This window comes from Emys orbicularis, chromosome 6, assembly GCF_028017835.1.
Source record: "Emys orbicularis isolate rEmyOrb1 chromosome 6, rEmyOrb1.hap1, whole genome shotgun sequence".
NCBI classification, from domain to species: domain Eukaryota; kingdom Metazoa; phylum Chordata; order Testudines; family Emydidae; genus Emys; species Emys orbicularis.
In genome coordinates this window covers 45,137,384-45,154,949 of record NC_088688.1, presented here as the reverse complement: position 1 = coordinate 45,154,949, position 17,566 = coordinate 45,137,384, and the positions used below count along the sequence as shown (strand labels likewise).

General features: G+C 46.4%; 1 protein-coding gene across 2 annotated transcripts in view; it reads right to left on the bottom strand.

Annotated features, from left to right (window-relative positions):
* The window catches only part of AP3B1 (adaptor related protein complex 3 subunit beta 1), a 276,090-nt gene that overhangs the window by 239,439 nt on the left and 19,085 nt on the right, over positions 1-17,566 (bottom strand). The gene's annotated exons all lie outside the window — the stretch shown is intronic.

Here is a 17,566-nt window from a genome sequence, read left to right as displayed (position 1 = left end):
CCCAGCCCTTTTAAATTGTACCAGCCATTACTCTGAAAGATGACAGATTCATTCTTCATAGCTATCAAACCTTCTTTAGCCAAAGTATTTGTTGAACTCTAGCAAAAGCACAGGATTCCTCATCACTAATCGGCCAGCGGGCCTCACCCTTGACTAATAGGCCCAACTCAAGATGATAGGATAGCTCAAATTAGTCACCAGCCTCTTTGCAAAAATTGCCAGTGAGGATGTTAATTAGCACCACATCTGATTGTCTGATGTTGATACCTCCTCTTCTAGGATCTATAATGACCACCTAATTTAAAATACTGTAGAAACGCCAGACTAATTTTCCCTCTAGTCTGAATTTCAACTGGAGACCAGCTCCCTACTCCATTACCAAGTATTCGCCACCCTTCCAGACTCCATTGATTTGCAGTCTCCCTCCATCACCACACACGCCCATTTTCCCTTCAGAAAATATGACAAACATGAGAAGTTTTTATGAAAATGTGTGACTCAATTAACTCCTTGATATCAAGTAAGTAACATCGAGTGAGTAAACCTCTTTCCAGAGAAACTCCTTGTACTAAGGAGACACACAGAGGTGCCCAAGCGTCAACTTCTGAATGAATGGGCCACTCAAATACCCCTAGAGAATCAGCTTCAATACAGAAACAAAATGCCCTTTGACCACACACACTCTTAGTTGTCACCTAGCACCCCATAACAGAACCCATACAGGGCATCAAACAACTACAACCCATACTTGATAGGGTCCATATCCTGAAAGAAATCTTTCCTAAACACCCACTTCTGGCCTTCAAACAGGCTCCCCACAGACCAGGATACACCAACTCAAAGTGGCACCACACCCTGCCAGAACAGGTGCAAAACATGCAGACATATCTCCACTGCTACAATGATCGACATCCCCCACAAAACCCCTTTCAAGATCCATGTATCCTACACAAGCCTATCACAACATGTGGTACACCTCATCCAGTGCATTAAATGCCACCAACAACAACTATGGGATGAAACCAGACAACCACTATGCTCTTGAATGAAATCCCACAGGAAAATGATGAAACACAAAAACATCCTATCATGTGTAGGTGAACACTTTTCACAAAGGAAACCTGCACAAAGCTTTCAAAAGACGAGCCTGGGCGCTTAAATTCATTACTCTGCTAGACACCAAAAATCATGGACTGAACAGAGATGCTGGATTTCTGACTTATTACAACAATCTGTAACCCACTGACCCCCATTTCTGTCCTGACTGCAGAGGTGTTAACAGGCCACTCTACCTTGAATGGTCCCTAATGGTGCTAACTATTTATGCTAATCTATCTGTTCCAGCATGCATTTTGTTGTGAGGCAGGGAGTACTTCTCTCCTTGAAGAAGAGCTCCCTGTGGCTCAAAAGCTGGTCTCTCTCACCAACAGAAATTGGTCTAATAAAAAAAAAAATATTACCTCACCCATCTTGTCTCGTTAATATCCTGGCACCAACATGGCTACAACTACACTGCATGTCTCTGAATGAGACCGTTACTAAGGATTATCAAGAAGTGAATACGTCAGGCCCTGGCAGAACAAAGGCGTAGCTACAACCGAGGTGAAAGCAGCTCTCTCCTTTCTCTTCTAGAGACGTGGAGTAGAAAATTCACAAAAGAGGAACAAAGAAACAGAAGTATAAGTACAGCCCTTTAAAACCACATAAACTGAGAGGTTCGACAAAGGGGAACACAAAGTGGCACGTTTCAGAAGGAGAGGGAGCTTTCTGATTGTTGGCTGAAGAAAGGTAGCTGCAGGGATCAGGGAGGAGACTCCACGATTTGAAGGAGCAGCCATAACTGGTGGATTGCAGACCAGAAAAGGGGACTTGGAGCCCTGAAAAGACATTGACCCAAATCCCAAAAAACACTGAAGAGCGATTAGGAAACTGAGGCAGGGAATTATGCGCAGGTGTTTCTTATTTTGCACACATCTATCTTTTGTGCAGTCTCAAGTAAACTGATTGTTTCAGAAATCTTTCTACAGAGTCTGTATTTGTTTCAACTATCATGCTTCCCCCTGCAGGGATAAATTATAAACCAGAGTGCCCACAAAGATGGAGCTCTGGGAAAGGGTGTTCTTAGATTACTGAGGCTCAGCACTTGTCTTGTGTAGTTGAACCGTGGGGTTCCACTTCAGAGAAGGGCATAGACCAGGGGTCTCAAGCCCGAGGGCCGCACTACTGACACCTCCCCCTCCCCCCGCTGCCCTAGGCCCCGCCCCCACTGCACCCCTTCCATGCGGCCCCGCCCCTGCCCTGCCCCCATTCCAACCCCTTCCCTGAAATCCCCACCCCAACTCCGCCCCCTCCCTGCCCCCAGGCGGTGCAGGAGGGCTGTGGGGTGTGGCGGGGGCTCAGGGCAGGGAGTTTGGGTGTGGGGTGCAGGAGAGGTGAGGGGTGCGGCAGGGGGGCAGGGGGCAGGGGGTCGGGGTGCAGGAAGGGTGCGGCGTGCAGCAGGGAGGTATGTCCTGGCCTGCATCAAGACCAGCTCCACCCTTATAAATTCTATCCATTGAACCGGGGACACTGAACCGGGGACAGCATTGATTTCCCCACGTTCAGGAAAAGGTTCAGTTAACCAAAAATCGTTCTTATGAAGTCGACTTGTTCTTCCACTTGAGCCCTGGAGCAGCCCTTGATCAGCCAGTCGTCAAGATACAGAAACACCTGTGCCTGCCACCTGTGCAGAAAGGCGGTCATGACTGCCATATGCTTGGTAAACACACGCGGCACTGCTGAGAGGCCAAACAGGAGGACTATGAACTGGTAATGGCTGTGGCTGATCACAAGCCTGAGGTACCTTCTGTGGGACTGTGATTGCTATATGAAAGTATGCGGCCTTCAAGTCGAGGGAGGTGTACCAGTCCCCTGGATCCAAGGAAGGGATGATGGAGCCCAAAGAGACCAGACGGAACTTGAGTTTCTTCATGAAGTTGTCGAGCTTTCGCAGGTCTAGGATGGGCCTGAGCACACCTTTGGCTTTCAGTATTAGGAAATACCGGGAATAAAAGCCCTTGCCTTTCTGCTCCTGAGGAACCTCTTCCACTGCCCCAGCGATAGGAGTGAGTGTACCTCCTGTATAAGGAGTTGCTTGTGAAAAGGGTCCCTGAAGAGGGACGAAGAAGGGGGGTGGTAGGGCGGGAGGGCAGAGAATTGGAGTGAATATCCCCTCTCTACCGTGCAGAGCACCCAACAGTCCGATGTGATATGGGCCCATGCAGAATAGAAAGGGGATAGATGGGACGAAAAGGTAAGGTGGGACGGATCCAGTCTTTGCACTGGTGCGCCATCCTCATGTGCACCTTCAAAAGGCCGGTTTTTGGCCTGAGGATGGTTTAGACTGGCCAGAGACCAGGCCAAAGGAAGGATGAGGTCTCTTTCTAGCGTCTCCTGCATGAACTCTCCTGCCTATTCCGAGGCTGGTAACTCCTTGGCGGGGGCTGTGGTCTAAAATGCCTCCGCTGGTTGACAGGGGTATGAAGGCCAAGGGACTTTAGAGTGGCCCTAGAGTCCTTGAGGCTGTGGAGACAAGAGTCAGTCTTTTCTGAAAATAAAGTCTGACCCTCAAAGAGGAGGTCCTGGATGGTCTGCTGGACCTCATATGGGAGGGCCAAAGACTTGCAGTCAGGAACTCCCCCTCATGGCCACCCCAGTCACCATGGTGCAGGAAGCCGCATCTGCTGTGTCAAAGCTGCTTGCAGACACACACAGGAAATTAGTTTACCCTCCTCTACTAGCACGGAAAATTCTGTGCGAGAGTCCAGGGGCAGGAGTTCAGTAAGCTTTGCCAAGGCCCCACATGTATACCGAGTTGCAACCCCCCTGTCGAGTAAACCTTTCTCGCAAAAAGGTCCAACTTTTTGGCCTCTCGACTTTTCAGGAAGAACCCCTGGGGCTCACGCTGGTTGGCCACATCCACTACCAGGGAGTCCAGCAGGGGGCGCATATATAGGTGTTCATACCCCCTTGAGGGGGACAAAGTATCTCCACTCAGATAAGATAAGAGATTGCCTTCATGTTGAGAAAAATGATGCAAGTCTCTCATTGGGGTGAATGTATTAGTCACCAAAACCGGGCATTTTTTCCAACAAAAGTCACATCACAGTGTACACACACACGCAGTTTGGTCAACAAAAGGCAGTTTTTGGCGACAAAACTTGGTAGTGTAGACAAGGCCTTAGATATCGTTTTACCCACTTCTGGCAAGGGAGATTCACTTTAACGCTTTAACTCAACAACAGTAGTTACTATGACCCATTTAGTCAGAGAAATGCCTTTTGCAAGTTTGTTCTTAAAACCAAAAACAGTACACTAGTGAGAAAAACTCCACAGAAATAAGAGCCTGGTTCTTTAAGGAGCCAGGAGACAAAAACAGTACTAGCAGGAGATTAATTTTTGTCAGCTTCCACATGAAGTCATTACTTTTCAGAGAATTTAAGTCAGGGGTTCTCAAACTGGGGGTTGCAAAGTTATTACATGGGGGGGTCGCGAGCGGTCAGCCTCCAACCCAGACTCCAGCATTTACAATAGTGTTAAATATTTTTTAAAAGTGTTTTTAAATTATAAGGGGGGGGTCGCATTCAGAGACTTGCTGTGTGAAAGGGGTCACCAATACAAAAGTTTGAGAACCCCTGATTTAAGTGTTTCATGAAAAATGATTTACTATGAAAAATCAACAAGCCTAATACAGATTTAACCACTCACCACAACTTTGAACAAACTGGAGTCTCTCGCATTTACCAACATGCTTATTCTAATGAAAAAGAAAACATACTGTAAAAAAAGTTTTTCTGCTATTTAGCTGTATTTTCCAGTTGTCTGACTCACTGCAGCACCATTAAATGTACCCCAAAATTAAGTGGCTATATTCATACTTGTGCATTTGATGCACCAATAACAAGCCCCAGAATTCTTTTTAGGATGCATCAAAATTATTACGCAACAAGCAAAGAAAGTGGGACTGCAAGTTCTGGGGACACAAATGTGAGATTTGGGCTTGGAGAGTCCAGATATAGTAGACAGGAATGGCTCGGTCAAACCTAGGGATGATAGCATGAACAGTATTTGTAGGGGGGCTACATCATTCACAATTTAGCTCATCAGAGTCTGGTAGTATTCTCATGCACTGCTGCCTCCACTGCAAACTTCTGTATTGCTGTGTAACATAACAGTATCCTCTAGAAGTAGAAGTGCTCTGGACACACACCAAAATGAAAATATTCTAGCATGCAAACAGAAAGAAGATGCAAGCCAATTCATAAATTCCATAGAAACTAAAGATGAAGACTTCCTACTCCCCAAGTTTCTTTTTTCAATGTGGTGCTGCTTCATTCTTCAGAAACTTCAAAACATACATGGTATTTGATTAGTTTATCTGGAAATGGTGTTTCTCTATTAACTGTTAAAATTAAGAAAAAACAAGTAAGCCAATGTAAGTTTGAAACTGCTTATCTAGTTAGACTGCATTTTACGTTTGCATTGAAATTGAGAGTGGAAGGAAAAGATTAGCAAGCATTAGATACTTACACAGTGAGATTTTGCTCATATTGATCAGCAGCTGCCTTGGCAAGCTCTCTTTCCTCTACACTAGGCTCTGGTTTCAGAGTAACTTGGAGGCTCCCTGCCATTTCAAGAACAGATCTAATATTGCAGGAAGCCTCACTAATTTTAGCCAGTAATGAGCCTTGCTCCATTCTCTCAAGTTTAGAAAAGAAATCAGCACTCAGCTAACTTAGCCTACATACACCAACCAATAATGAAGTCTAATTAAAAAAAAATTCTTGTGATGTAACAAGATACCCACGCCCTTCACTGTTTTAATTTTTAAAAGATTCTATATAAATCTCAAAGGTCATTTCTCTCCAAGAATGTGTCTTATCAGCTGACTTCAACAAACAATGATACATGGCAATTACTTTACAGCCTTCCATTTTATCAGTTGGTGTGCAATGCAGTGGTATTTGCACCACCTCAGAAATTAGAAAATTCAGATACTTCAGTTCCTTAATCAAACCCCCTAAAAAAGCCTAACACAAGTTCATTAATTATTTTGAAGCAATGCTTTCTTCAGTTCATGAAGTTTGACAAATAACATTCATATGATTCATGTCCACTTCCCAGTATCAAAGGAACATACAGATGACTGCACAGCTGTGTCAACTCAAGGTAACTTTTAGCCTAGTACCCCAAAAAGTTAGAGACACACATTCCTCATTACTGGAAACTAAGCTGCATTAGTAACTCCCTGTGCACCACACTTAAACTTTACCTCAGTCAACTTGCTGTTATACCGGTGCTACCCCATTGGAGACCCCAAACGGGAATATCCCCCCCCCCCCAACACACACCCCTACCTCTTACTAATAATTAATAGGGGGCCCTCTGGAGCTGCTCGGGGCCCTAAGCAATTGCTTAGTCTGCTTATGCCTAGTGCCGGCTTTCTGTTACACCACAAGTAGGAAGAATATGGAACACAAACTGATTTGACTTTTGTCTAAGAAAAGAGAAATTCAAAAGTTTTAAAATCCACATAAGAAACTACACACAAAAATATTCTAGAACTACAGTATAACTTTTTTGACACTGCTTTAATTCAATACACGAGTATACCTTAGCATTTCCAGTGATTTCTAACTATGTACCAGAAGGGCTAAGTTACCTTTAAAACTCTAAATACTATTTTCATTTTTGACCAAGTCTCAGTCCTTTCCCTACCCCCTCATCCCTTTTATGCTTTTTGGTTCTTGGCATTCCTAGCATAATAGGATGCAGAGGCTGATTGGGGCAACTAGATGTTACCAGAATTATTATTATTTTTTAAATCAAAAGTAGAAAGTCCCTTCTCTGAAGGATATAGCCCAGGGGTAGGCAACCTATGGCACGTGTGCCGAAGGCGGCATGCGAGCTGATTTTCAGTGGCACTCACACTGCCCAGGTCCTGGCCACCAGTCCAGGGGCTCTGCCTTTTAATTTAATTTTAAATGAAGCTTCTTAAAGATTTTAAAAACCCTTATTTACTTTACATACAATAGTTTAGTTATATATTATAGACTGATAGAAAGAGACCTTCTAAAAACGTTAAAATGTATTACTGGCACGCGAAACCTTAAATTAGAGTGAATAAATGAAGACTCGGCACACAACTTCTGAAAGGTTGCCGACCCCTGATATAGCCTTTCTATGTTGATCCCAAAGCATGCCCTCCTCCCCACTGCACAGACTATGCTGACTTATGGTAATCAATCTGTAAATATATTTCAGAAAAATCTAAACCCTGTTCCTGATACATCTGCCCCTCACATTTGCCCATGTTCTTTCCTCAACATTGTCTAGTCGCTGAAAGTTTAGTACCCGGAATTCCAGACTATTCTGCAGTTATCCAGGGGAAGTTGGTCTCCAGTCGGTTCAGTTCAACTAGGCTTTAAAGATGGTCAGACCTGCTAGTTTCATGGATGAAAAGGATTAACCTAAGCAAGATAGTAGCAGTCCTAAATTTACATTAGATTGACAGTCTCCTGTCCCTATCACTACAAAATTGTTTTTTGACTTACACTGAATGATTTTTGGTATGTTTGTATAGATAGACCATAACTCAGAATATGGACCCTTCCCTCTGGTGTTGCTGTGTCTCCTATCAAAATGGCATTTAAGTGCTAAACTAAGCATTAACTTTATATCATCATAATATGGAAAATAGGGCCCTAAGACCTTCCCAAATCTTTATTGCTTATGGGCTTAGAGGTTTGGTTTTATAGCTAGGTGGTTAAAAGAGGAGTAAGGGTGGCTTAGGTTAAATTGAAAGAAACCAGTTCACCCTGAGGTGCCTCTGTTTTCACTCCCTTTCATGACACACTTATCTCTTCAGTAGAAATGTGTTTCGGCACACCCTCTTTTAGCATACTTACAGGTAAGGCAGCATGTCTTTCACAGAGGTCACGGATTCCGTAATTTTCCGTGACTTCTGCAGCAGCCGGTGTGGGTGGCTCCGGGGTTGCCCGAGCAAATCAGGCAGCCCCTGGTCCAGTTGCACCAGCCACTGCTGGGGCAGTCTCAGGCCATCGCACCCCCACACCCTAGCAGCAGTTTGAGTGGGGGGGCTCAGGGCGGAGGCAGGGGTGCCGGGCGGTGCTTACCTCGGGGGGCTCCCCAAAAGCAGCCAGCATATCCCTGCAGCTCCTAGGCAGAGGGGCAAGGGGGCTCTGCGCGCTACCCCTGCCTGCAGGCACCACCCCCACAGCTCCCATTGGCTGTGGTTCCTGGCCAATGGGGACTGCAAAGCCAGAGCTTGTGGCGGGGGCCCCCGACCTTCCTTCCCCCTAGGAGCTGCAGGGACATGCCGGCTGCTTCCGGGGCACTGCGCAGAGCCAGGTAGGGAGCCTGCCAGCCCCGCCAACCCTCCCCAGCACCAGCGGGGGTACTGGGCCCCACGCTGCCCCCCACCCCGCCCCCCAGCACCAGCGGAGATCCTGGGCTGCGCCCCACACACACACCAGCGGGGGTCCCGGGCCACCCTGCCCCAGCACCTGTGGCACTCCCCCAGAGCACCAGCAGCCCCCCGGCCCAAGTTTTTGTTACGGGTATACAATATAGTAAAAGTCATGGACAGGTCACAGGCCATGAATTTTTGTTTACTGCCCGTGACCTGTCCATGACTTTTACTAAAAATACCCATGACTAAAACGTAGTCATAGGACATTTGATCTGAAGTTCAAAAATTTCTCAAAGTGGAGGGGCCGCGATTCCTCCTCACTTTCTTGTACAATTGTCTATCTTTGTGAGCTGCAGCTTTTAAGCACATGCTTTTTAAGATTTGTCTCCTTCAGAAACAGACTTATGTGTTTGTATGACGTATGATACAATGAGGCCAAGACCCCAACTGGTCCTCTGGGTGCTATTGTAATATAAACAAGAATAAGAACAACCATCTAGACGTTTCCAGGACCCTGTTCATGAAGGCAATCTCTTATCTTATTCCCCATCAGTGCTTAACAGAAATGGAACCTACAGCTTGATGCCGAAATGAGGAGTGAGACTGATCTAGAATCAGTCTTGATAATCACAAATCGATTGTTTTCCTTCTGAAAGACTTCTAGATACTGTATATTTCAAAAGAAATGCAATCGAAGTTACCAAGGATTTATGCAGAGGCCACCTGAAATCAAATTCCAAGGATAACTAAATACCTAACATGGCCTTTTAGTTATGCTCAAGAAGTTTGACTTTCGGTGCGGCGTCCCAAAACAGAACTAAGCAGAACTCAGTATTAACACATTGCCAGACAAAACTACTGCTCTGTCTGAAATTTTAAGCCAGAAGATAACAGGTACATCAAGTGTTACTAGATACATCAAGTCATACAAAAGTTGACTGTCAAACTCCTAAAAGCCTAGTTACTCCTAATGCTTTCTTCCATACAGCCAGAATTAGAAGTTAACTTCTGTGAACCACATCAAAACTGCAATTTGAAAAAAATTATTGATAGCAAACATATGTAACTCAAGTGTTCTTTAATGACCGTTTTGTTGTTTTTTAGGGAATTATGTTGACACTTAGTGAATCATCACAACATTTAAGGGCAAAAACCCTTTGTTTTGAAGTGGAAATCTGCATTAGTACTGTGATTCAGTTATGTACTACGTATACACACTATTGAAGTCATAACTTGTTCCCAAAATAATTTGCTCATGTTTTAAAATGTATATTATTTCAGACTAATTTAGCCAGCTGTATATCTGAAAACAAGGTTTATTTTTATAATTTTAAAAGAAATTGTAAACTCATTTTAGTGTCATCTACTATGAAACATATGGTACAGTGTACATTAGGAATTTGTTCATTTTACTGTTAATTTGGGTTCTCATAAGAAATTACAAATTGTGTTTTGTCCACTTCATTTTATTACACAACTGTTTGAGTGACATCCTGTGGTGCTATTCAGTATTACTTTCCCCTTCCATTAGAGGTATACTTATATTTATATACATTATTGGTTTGCGGGGCTGAAAATTCAACTAAAATATCTTAAACAAACACATGCACTTAAAGCAGTGCACTTTGGGTGTGATCTAAACACTTCCTCCTACTTATTATCAGAGGAGAAAACAGCTGGTTGCTCTTTCAGCAAGACCCAAATTTCCATTCAGTTTGAAAAAACCATGATGTAGCATCCAAAAGCAAATATTTTCCAGACTGGGGAAAAGAAGTGAAGGGGGAAATATACTTTATCTATAGTATAAACAAAAGTGTAAAAAAAGATTCGTTTTCCAAAATAAGCAGGGATAGAGGGAGCGAAAATGGGGACAGATTATCTACTGATTACCAGGACAGTAGAAATCAAAATTCAATTTCACAGCAACTCTTCTCAAAGCATTCCTCATGTGGATTGTTGTTTCTCAGTTTCGAGTCAGATGAAAAATGAAATTTCATCCCGTTGACAAAGAAAAATACACATGGAAAGGATTTAAAGCTAGTCAAATCTTTCAGCCTGAACATGTAACTTTATAGTTTATTTGCTGAGAAACAGGGTAAGACATACTATTTCAAACTCCCACACCCTAATTCAATTCACACCACTTTTAAATAAAAGATTTAAACTCAAAGGGATTACTCGTATGTTTAAATGTTGGCACATACCTTGCTGACTAGGGGCCCAAATCATTCTGTAAAGTATATTTTGGTATTTGTGATCAGGTATCCAGGTGACCAGTTGGATACTGTTCCTGGAAGGAAGAAGCTGTGGCAGGGAAGTCTTCAGAAGGAAGACTCCTATTGATTAAGATATAAATACTAGATTTTTTTATAATGCAATTGAAAAAATTATCTTAAATTTTGATCTGCATGCCGAGATGCTTCAACTTGGCATTTCCATTAAGACAACATGAATAATTTTTGATCCATTTACATTTTTTCCCCCGGGGAGCAATATTTTTTACTGTGTGATAAAAGCAGCTATGGTCAATTACAGTACTATATGCTAGTAAATACAAAAATTAAGTTATTTATGTATTGCTTTATAAAAATGAGATAAAGCAAAGGTGGTGTATAGCTACCTCAGACATTTCCCAACACAATCTTTTAAAAAGCCACATACTGAAGTTTTAGTTTTTTCCCTGCCCAAGAAAATACAAAAAGCACACAAAGTGAACAAGGTATTTAAATTAATACACCAATCGTTATTTCTCACTTCATGTATGCAAACATGAAAGCATAAAGCAGTAAAATTGTATCTTTGGACCCTGAATGACTGGAGACTCAGTTTTTTTAATCTTTTCAACTATCTACCACTAACTGCATCTGATTACCTCCTAGTTTATTACCATCTTTGAATTGGATTAATGTACAATTTACTTCCTCTAGATATCTTTAGTACGTGGTACTGTCCTAAAAGTGACATTTGTGGAGCCCCAGCTGAGACTTCCAATCTGATGTTATCCCTATTCCCACTTACCCAGGCTATTCCTGTTTATTTCAGTTTGTAGACCCAATAGTCCGATGTGCATCCACACTACAGAATTCTACGCAAACACTGTGTCCTGCTCTCAAATTCTCATGAGATTCCATATCAAAAACACTATTAAAATACAGATGCAGTCTCACCTCTGCATTATGTTTTTTCCTGTCAGCATGTAATTCTATTAAGGAAACTATCTTGGTTATCAAGCAAATTTTTCTTAGGCCTTGGCTACACTTGCGAGTTACAGCACTGCAAAGGCTCCCCCAGTGCTGTCACTCACTCCCCGTCCACTGGCAAGGCATTTGCAGCGCTGCATCTCGGTGGTTGCAGCGCTGCAAGTAATCCACCTCTCCGAGAGGAACAGCAAGTGCAGCGCTGCCGCGCCAGTGTGGCCGCCCAATGCGCTGTGAATGGCCTCCAGAATTATTCAGCAGTATCCCACAATGCCTGTTCTAGCCACTCTGGTCATCAGTTCAAACTCTACTGCCCTGGCCTCAGGTAACCAACCATGTGACCCACCCTTTACATTCCCCGGGAATTTTAAAAATCCCCTTCCTGTTTGCTCAGCCTGGCGTGGCGTGGAGTGCTATCAGCGAATCTTTCCAGGTGACCATGCCTCCACGCGCCAAGCGAGCCGCAGCATGGAGCAATGGCGAGTTGCTGGACCTCATCAGTGTTTGGGAGGAGGAAGCTGTACAGTCCCAGCTGCGCTCCAGCCGTAGGAATTACGATACCTTCGGGAAGGTATCAAAGGACATGATGGAAAGGGGCCATGACCGGGACGCCCTGCAGTGCAGGATTAAAGTAAAGGAGCTGCGGAGTGCCTACCGCAAAGCCCGCGAGGCAAACGGCCGCTCGGGTGCTCCCCCCGCGACCTGCCAATTCTACAAAGAGCTGGATGCAATACTTGGGGTTAACCCCACTTCCACTCCGAGCACCACCATGGACACTTCAGAGCCGGGGGGGGGGAGGAGGAGGAGGAGGAGGAGGAGGAGGAAAACGGGAGTGATGGTGGTGGGCCAGATGGAGACACCCCGGAATCCCTGGAGCCATGCAGCCAGGAGCTCTTCTCGAGCCAGGAGGAAGGTAGCCAGTCGCAGTGGCCAGTACTTGGTGGAGGACAAACAGAAGAGCACGTTCCCGGTAAGCGGTTTTTTTTTTCGGGAAGGAATTTTTTCGGTGCGGGCTCTTTGGGAGAGGAGGGTTAGGCATGCATGCCTAGATGCGGAATAGTGCATTGAGGTGGTTTATCACATCGCGGTATAATCGGCCTCGGTAATCTCCTCGAATGTCTCATCCAGAACGTGTGCAATGCGCTTGCGCAGGTTTATCAGGAGAGCCACCATGGTCCTTGTCCCAGCCAGGCTAACGTGTCCACGCCACTGTGCCGCTAGGGGCGGGGGGACCATTGCTGCACACAGGCAAGCTGCATATGGGCCAGGGCGGAAGCCGCATTGCAGTAGAAGACCCTCCCTTGCTTCCCAGGTCACCCTCAGCAGCGAGATATCGTCCAGGATGAACTCCTGTGGAAAATGTTGGGACAGTGTTCAGTGTAGGTGCCCCCTGAAGCTGTTGGCTCTCCCCAAGGCACAGAAACCCAGAGGACAGTGCAGCCCTGAAACAATCAGTCCCCCTTACTCACCATTTTGAGGCTCCCGTGGGATGTGTGTGCTCTGTTTCGGACGGGAAAATTATGCTATTGTGTAGACCCTGTGTGTTTTCTACTCCTTAAGTGCGGGGGGAATCATTACTCTGTCTGGTATAAACAATGCTGCCTCTGTTAAATGTTGCGTTTTGCCTATACAGCTGCATCAACCTTGAAACCTCAGCCGTCCCTCTTATCACCTGCTCAGAGACTGCAAAGACTCAGGAAGAGACTGCGAAAAAGCAAAGATGACATGCTGCAAGAAGTGATGCGGCAATCTATTAAAGAGAATGAGAAAGCACAGGACTGGAGGGAGAGAGAAAGCAGGATCCGCCAGGAAAACGCAGTGCACCGGCGGCAAAGCACCACGCACCGGCAGCAAAGCACTGATAGGCTCATAGGCATCCTGGAGCACCAAGCAGACGCTATCCAGGAGCTGGTAGCCATGCAGAAAGAGGAGCAGTACCGCAAACGCAAACGCCACCCCCCCACACACAGCCCTTGTCCCAAAACTCTTTCCGTTGTGCCCCACTGTCACCTCCAACCCACTTTCCCCAACATCCGTGTTCTTCACGCCACCCGCTGCCTCCAACACCAGTATCTTCACCACCCAGCCCTGAAAACTACGACCCTTACCCTCTGCACTCAACCCCCATCACCATGCAGTATAGCTGTCCTGAAGTGCAGCACTCACTGCACAGCACACCAGACAGGACATACGCGAATCTGTGATTTTACTGTTCCCCACTCCACCCCCTTGTTTCTTTTCAATAAATGGATTCTCTGGCTTTGAAAACATTCTTTATTATTGCATAAAGTAAAAGACTCCTTAGCCCAGGAAATAAACAGGCACTGCAAGTCTGCTTGTCTGCTTAGCAAACACTGATTCCTAAAGATTGGAACTACTGCACTTCACTCCCGTGCAGGGCACCAGATATCACTGCTGGTTTTCAGCCTCAAATTGCTCCCTCAAGGCATCCCTAATCCTTGCAGCCCCGCGCTGGGCCCCTGTAATAGCCCCGCTCTCTGGCTGTGCAAATTCAGCCTCCAGGTGTTGAACCTCGGAGGTCCACGCTTAAATGAAGCTTTCACCCTTCCCTTCACAAATATTATGGAGGGCACAGCACGTGGATATAACCGCGGGGGTGCTGTTTTCGGCCAAGTCCAGCTTCCCATACAGAGATCGCCAGCGGCCCTTTAAACGGCCAAAGGCACACTCCACAGTCATTCGGCACCGGCTCAGCCTGTAGTTGAACCGTTCCTTGCTGCTGTCAAGGCTCCCTGTGTAGGGTTTCATGAGCCACGGCATTAACGGGTAAGCGGGATCTCCAAGGATCCCAGTGGGCATTTCAACTTCCCCTACCGTGATCTTCCGCTCTGGGAAAAAAGTCCCGGCCTGCATCTTCCTGAACAGCCAAGTGTTCCGAAAGATGGGTGCGTCATGCACCTTTCCGGGCCAGCCTGTGTTAATGTCAATGAAATGCCCACGGTGATCCACAAGCGCCTGGAGAACCATAGAGAAATACCCCTTCCAATTAACGTACTCTGATCCTAGGTGGGGTGGTGCCAGAATAGGAATGTGCGTCCCATCTATCGCCCCTCCACAGTTAGGGAACCCATTTGTGCAAAGCCATCCACTATTTCTTGCACGTTACCAAGAGTCACGGTTCTTCTGAGTAGGATGCGATTAATGGCCTTGCAAACTTGCATCAACACGATTCCAACGGTCGACTTTCCCACTCCAAACTGGTTTGCGACCGACCGGTAGCTGTCTGGAGTTGCCAGCTTCCAGATTGCAATAGCCACCCGTTTCTCCACTGGCAGGGCAGCTCTCAATCTCGTGTCCTTGCGCCGCAGGGTGGGGGCAAGCTCCTCACACAGTCCCATGAAAGTGGCTTTTCTCATCCGAAAGTTCTGCAGCCACTGCTCGTCATCCCAGACTTCCATGACGATGTGATCCCACCACTCGGTGCTTGTTTCCCGAGCCCAAAAGCGGCGTTCCACGGTGCTGAGCATGTCCGTGAATGCCACAAGCAATTTCGTGTCGAACGCGTTACACGGCTCGATAGCATCGTCGGACTCCTCACCCTCACTCTCACTGTCACTTTGGATCTTAAGGAATAGTTCGACAGCCAAACGTGACGTGCTGGCGAGACTCATCAGCATACGCCTCAGCAGTTTGGACTCCATTTCCCGCAGACAGATCGCGCTGCACAGAAACCGTTGAAAGATGGCGCCAAAGGTGGACGGAAACAAAGGGATTTCTGGGATGCGAAGCGATGCATCACGGGGCATTGGGACAGGACCCAGAATCCCCTGCACCCACGCCCCCTTCCCACAACCCACGGCGCCAGAATGGGAAAAGGTGCTCTGTGGGATAGCTGCCCATAATGCACTGCTCTCAATAGCGCTGCAATTGCCGCAAATGTGGCCACGACAGTGCGCTGGGCAGCTGTCAGTGTGGACAGGCTGCAGCGCTTTCCCTACTCAGCTGCACGAAGTCAGGTTTAACTCACAGCGCTGTACATCTGCAAGTGTAGCCAAGGCCTTAGTGAATCTATGGTGACTACAGCTCATCCATTTGTCTTGCAAGTGTCCATTATATGTATCCTCTTAGTCATATTTTAAACTATATTGAGATTCATTAGTTCAGGGATAGGAACCTTTAAGGAAACTAGGAAAAGCTCATCAAATCTGATGCAAGGATGCATATTGAGCTGTGATCTTCTAGGTCAGTGGTTTTCAAACTGCGGGTTGCGACCCAGTACTGGGTCGCGGCAGCTCAAGTCAGCATGTCAACCGGGCCGTTAAAAGTCCTGCTGTCAGTGCTGCCCAGCTAAGGCAGGCTAGTTCCTACCTGTTCTGACACCACGCTGCGCCCCGAAGCGGCCAGCAACCAGTCTGGCTCCTGGGGGGTGGGGAAAAGGGAGGGTGGGGCTCCGCACGCTGCTCCCACCCCATGCACTAGCTCCGCACTCCCATTGGAGCTTGGGTGGCGGTATCTGCGGACGAGAACCACGCGCCTCCGCCTAGGAGCCAGACCTGCTGCTGGCCGCTTCTGGGGCGCAGTGCGGTCCATGGTGCCAGGACAGCCAGGAAGCCTGCCTTAGCACGCTCGCTGCGCTGCCTGTGGTAAGTGCGTGCACCAACCCTGTGCCCCAATTCCATGCCCTGAGCACCCCAATCCAGAGCCCCTTCCTGCACCCCAAACCCCTCATCCCTGGCCCCACCCCAGAGCCTGCATCCCCAGCCCAGAGCCCTGACCCCCTCCCGCAACCCAACCCCCCTCCACAGCCCAGAGCCCCCTCCCAAACCCTGAACCCCTCATTCCCGGCACCACCCCACAGCCCTCACCCCCGCATACCAATCCTCTGCCCCAGCCCCGAGCCTCTCCCACACCCCAAACCCCTCATCCCCAGCTCCGTTGGGTCATGGGCATCAACAATTTTCTTCAACTGGGTCGCCAGAAAAAAAGTTTGAAAACCACTGTTCTATGTTAACTGCATCTCCCCCAACTTCACAAAATATCAACACCATGGTTCCACCATACAAATGCTCTCTAGATATACTTAGTTGTTGCTGGCCCTCTTTAGCCACCATATGAACTCTGCCAAGAGGCAGCATCTCAATCTCTGCTCCCATTGACAGTTTGTTTCTTGAAACTGCCTCTCCTTAATCCCCCCCTCTTTGCCTACTCTTCCATCAGTTTGTCACCACAGTATTGCATTTGTTGCTCCTACCACATTACACATCCTGCCCCCACTGCCTTGACCTGCACATAGCACATTTAAGTGCTACAGGAAGGAGAATCAGTTTTAGCTGTAGTTTTTATTTCTTATAATCCATTGGTCTGAACATCTCTACTGGGTCAGACCTGCCCATTCTACAACAGACCGCTCAGGCTCTCTCCCACCACTACCTTTCAGTTCAGATTTCTGTGCCAGAGCACCACACCATCACACTGACTTCAAATGACTTTCAAAGCTAAAAAAAAAAGCTTTGCAGAAATATTTTAAAATATTAGTTTAGACTAATTATGTCTTTCAGTGTGAGAATACATCAAAGGCCAAGTGTTCACACAGTAAAACTCATACAAAATTCTATGCTTCTCAGCCCAGGACATGTAAGAGACCATTGCATAATGTGTTTTGAAGATCCTAAGAAAGGTTGTTTTATAAATTACTTTCTGCGCTTGTATGTATCCAGTTTGATCCGTGAAGATACAAGGACTGTCTAGTTATGATGAAGCTGATCAGCTGCATTAAAATACTACCCTTTTTCCTTTGAAGGGTACATTTTACCAGTTGGGTAAATGTGGGCATTTGGAGGTTTTCAAACACATTCGTCTGTTAGCAGGTGATTGATGCTGGTATTGTACAGTCTCTTCATCACTGAATGAGAAATATCCTAACAGTCCGCATTTCTCA